The sequence below is a fragment of the Pan troglodytes genome, chromosome 1 (genome assembly GCF_028858775.2).
Source record: "Pan troglodytes isolate AG18354 chromosome 1, NHGRI_mPanTro3-v2.0_pri, whole genome shotgun sequence".
NCBI lineage: Eukaryota > Metazoa > Chordata > Mammalia > Primates > Hominidae > Pan > Pan troglodytes.
Window position 1 is genome coordinate 200,988,783 of NC_072398.2, and position 3,475 is coordinate 200,992,257.

At 44.6% G+C, this 3,475-nt stretch overlaps 1 long non-coding RNA gene across 1 annotated transcript; it reads right to left on the minus strand.

The window, feature by feature from the left end:
• Nucleotides 1-2,038: 2,038 nt before the first annotated feature.
• Nucleotides 2,039-2,915, minus strand: LOC134807796 (uncharacterized). Its single transcript, XR_010149067.1, has 2 exons — nucleotides 2,824-2,915; nucleotides 2,039-2,321 (listed from the first exon to the last, which is right to left on the minus strand). It is a non-coding gene; the product is annotated as an uncharacterized LOC134807796 (long non-coding RNA).
• Between the last annotated feature and the right edge of the window lie 560 nt (nucleotides 2,916-3,475).

Sequence of the window (3,475 nt, forward strand, 5' to 3'; positions counted from 1 at the left end):
TGTGTCATTTTTCTCTAACTGCTTTCAATTTTTTAAAGTCTTTTTTTGGTTTCTAGCAGTTTGACTATGACGTGCCTTGGTATAATTTTCTTTGCATTCATCCCAGTTTGGGTTTGCTGAGTTTCTTCAATCTGTAAATATCTGTCTTTCACCAGATCTGGAATTTCCTTGTTCTTTCTTCTGCCTTCAATTTTTGATTACATCATCTAGAAATTTTTAGAATATTATATTTCTCAGTTCTATAGTTTTCATTTGGTTCATTTTTATAGTTTTTATTTCACTGTTGGGATTTCCTATCTTTTCATTTGTTATTCTGAGAATATATATATTTTACAACCTTTAGTTAATTATAATACCTGCTTTAAAATCTGTGTCTGGTAATTCTAATATCTGGATTATTTTAAGATTGTTCTTCATTGATTATCAGTTTCCTAATTTTGGTTCACATTTTTATATTATTCATATTTCTGATAATTTTTGACTTTATCCTGGACATCATGAAAGGTTTTTGTTTATTTGCTTTTATAAAGATGTTGGATTCTTTCAAAAGAGGATGATTCCTGTCTGCTGGCTCAGGGGGCAGGTGCATGAGCCGGGGCAACAGGAGACCCTTCCTTAGCTTAGGGGCCTGTCCAGAAGTAGCCACTTCCTAGCCGAGTTCTCAGCTTCCACTACTTCCACATTGCAATTTGTGGCCAATATGGCAGCCCAGGAATATTCCTAAAACACATAACTGGTTACTTCTTCCCCTTCCCTGGTCTTTCTTGCCTTGCTCTATGACTCCTTTTCTCTTAGGATACAAAATAGACCTAGTATGTTGATCTGCACAGCCCTGCACTATCACATCCATTCTCCTTCCCTTTCTGGGATAATTAATACCTAACATGTCCATCTCCCTCCCCACCAATCTCCAGATCTTCATGTATCTTTAGTCTCCTTTGAGTGACACCCTTCTTTCTGCCACAGGGCCTTTGCATGGCTGTTCCCTCTGCTGCAATGTTCCCCTGACCCCAATTCCTCAGTCCACTTCTCACTCTTTAATCTCAGCTCAGTTGTCCTCCCCTCAGGGATGTCCTATCTGACCTCCTGTGACAAGACAATTCCCCATATTGACATGCCTTTATAGCACTTCAGCCCTCTCTTTCATAGTAGTTATGACAGTTGGAAATTCATGCTAATTTATGATATTCTGTGGCATCTGTCTGTCTGTCGTACTAGACCTATCTACCCCATGAGATCAGAGACTGTATTGGTCTTGGCTCACATGGAAATCCCCAGGGCCTTGGGCAGTCAGGGGCTTGGCCTTGGCAAATGTGACCCATGTCTCAGTTCCAGGCCTCATTTCCCTTTAGGTATTTGGGTTGGTCCCTTGAATTTGGCTTATTTTAAGCAGACCCTCTCATTGGAAGGGATAGAACCCAAGTAGCTTAAGCATCTTTCCTGCAACATGGAGAAAGCTTGCCTGAGAATGAGGTCAGCGCAGAGGAAAGTAGAGATAAGAAATGCAAGGAAGGAGACAGAGCCTCAGGTCCAGCCAGAAACCAAGTGATCTTTACTCCCCATACTTTCCAGTTACATGAGCCAGCAAATGTAATTCCCTGTATCTGAAAACATGTAGCATTACTTTTACAGAAATAAGTGTATGATTACATTAAGTAAAGTGTCCAAGGCAACCAAAAGAAGAACTACAAACATAATAATATCTGAAGAAGGGGAGATGGATTAGTATAGAAATAAGCATCACAGCAGGAAGTTAGGAGACAGTGGTACAAACATATTACTTAGCTTTATGAGGGAATGAGTAGGAGACACAGCTAAACAAATGAAAATTGGTTACCTCTGAGGAGCAGAAGTCAGGGTGAGAGGTTCAAGGAGCCACTACTTTTTATTCCTAATATTTTTAAAACCATATGCATGAACCATATATGCATGAAATATATAACAATAAGGTTGGCACACAATGTAATTTCATTTCCTTAAGTTGACTCAGCTGAAAGAGCACATTTACTTTAAAAATAAAATCTCATAACTAAGAAAGTTGAACACTAAAAGCCATATACTTTATTTTGTTGAAACGATAGTGTAAAGTTCAATAATAGAACCTGGAATCACTTTCTTTCTGGTGCTTACAGGAAGTATGGCTTGGTCAGAGGTGGTGATCATCAGAACTTTCCCAGGGAGGGTTTTCCTTGGAGGAGGCTAAGCAACAAAAGCTGGGCTTGGCCCCTTGGCAGGGGTCACCTGAGACATTCCACTGCCTGAGGGCTCCTTCCATGACCCCATAGAGGCCCATCAGTGCCCAAGTGTGAGTGGTCTTCAACCTGCAGGTGGGTGTCCCAGAGTTGGTGGAGACAGAAATGGTGGTTATTAGAGGAGTGAGGGGAGGGGCGGGCAGCCAGGCACCTCACTGCCACACTGGCCTCCTTCCATGGAGCTCAGGCAGCCTCTGGCAGAGGACACTCCACGCCTGCCTTTCTCTGCAATGGCCTTCCTGGCACCAACTCACACCCGGGTGGATCTCCTGGGGCAAGAGCAGCTACTTTAAGGCAATTAGGACGCTGTGGGGACTGAGCTCCATGGGACGGGGACGAGGACGCACTCTCTAGCCATGCTTTCTTACTGATTTTCTCCCGGAATCAGAAGAATCTTCCCAATTCATGCTCCTGACCTCCCCTCCCATGCCAGGCCCTCCACAAGCCTGCGCTTCCCTCTTCCTCTGGGAAAATGAAAAGATAAAGCTGAGAAGCCCTTCCCGGGCCCCTCAACTCTTGAGTTTCCATGATTCTGGAATGGACTGCCCACGGGGGTGGAAATCACACTTGCCTTCTTCAATCCTCTAGTCCCGTCACAGCGCAGGGCACAAATGGAGCATTCAGAAAATAGCTAGTGAATGAAGTAATGAATTCTAACATTCTATAATTCTAAGTGTTTATGCCTGTGATTCTAAGAGTCTATGCCTGTGATTCAAGAATTCTAAATTGTTATTACTGTTCACCAAGGATACCAGCTCCGAATGCCGACAGGGACAGGGGCCAGGCGGGGAACTTGTATGAGTGAAACCGGACAGGCAAAGCGCAAATGCACAGTCCCTCAGTGGGTGTGGCAGGGCTCCCATTGGCCGGCACCCTTGATCGGCACCGCCGGACCTGCCTCTAGCTCCGCCCACGTCCCCGCCCGCCCTCGCGCACCTTCCCACAGCTCCAGGCATCTCACTCCAGGCTTTGCTTCCCTTCTGGAGTTGGGCTCTGACCCTTTATTGTGGCTTGTTTTAGGCAGAACTTCTTGTTGCAAGTGGCAGAAAACAAGTAACTTTAAGGAGAGCTAGATTGATTTATTGGCCCACATAATTGGAAAATACGTGGAGGGGAGTGGACTGGCTTCTGGGACAGCTGAAGTCAAGGGCTCAAACCGCTTCCCTGGGGCTATGTCTCCTTCCTCTCTTCTCTTAGCTTTGCTTCCTCCTTAGGAAGGCTTT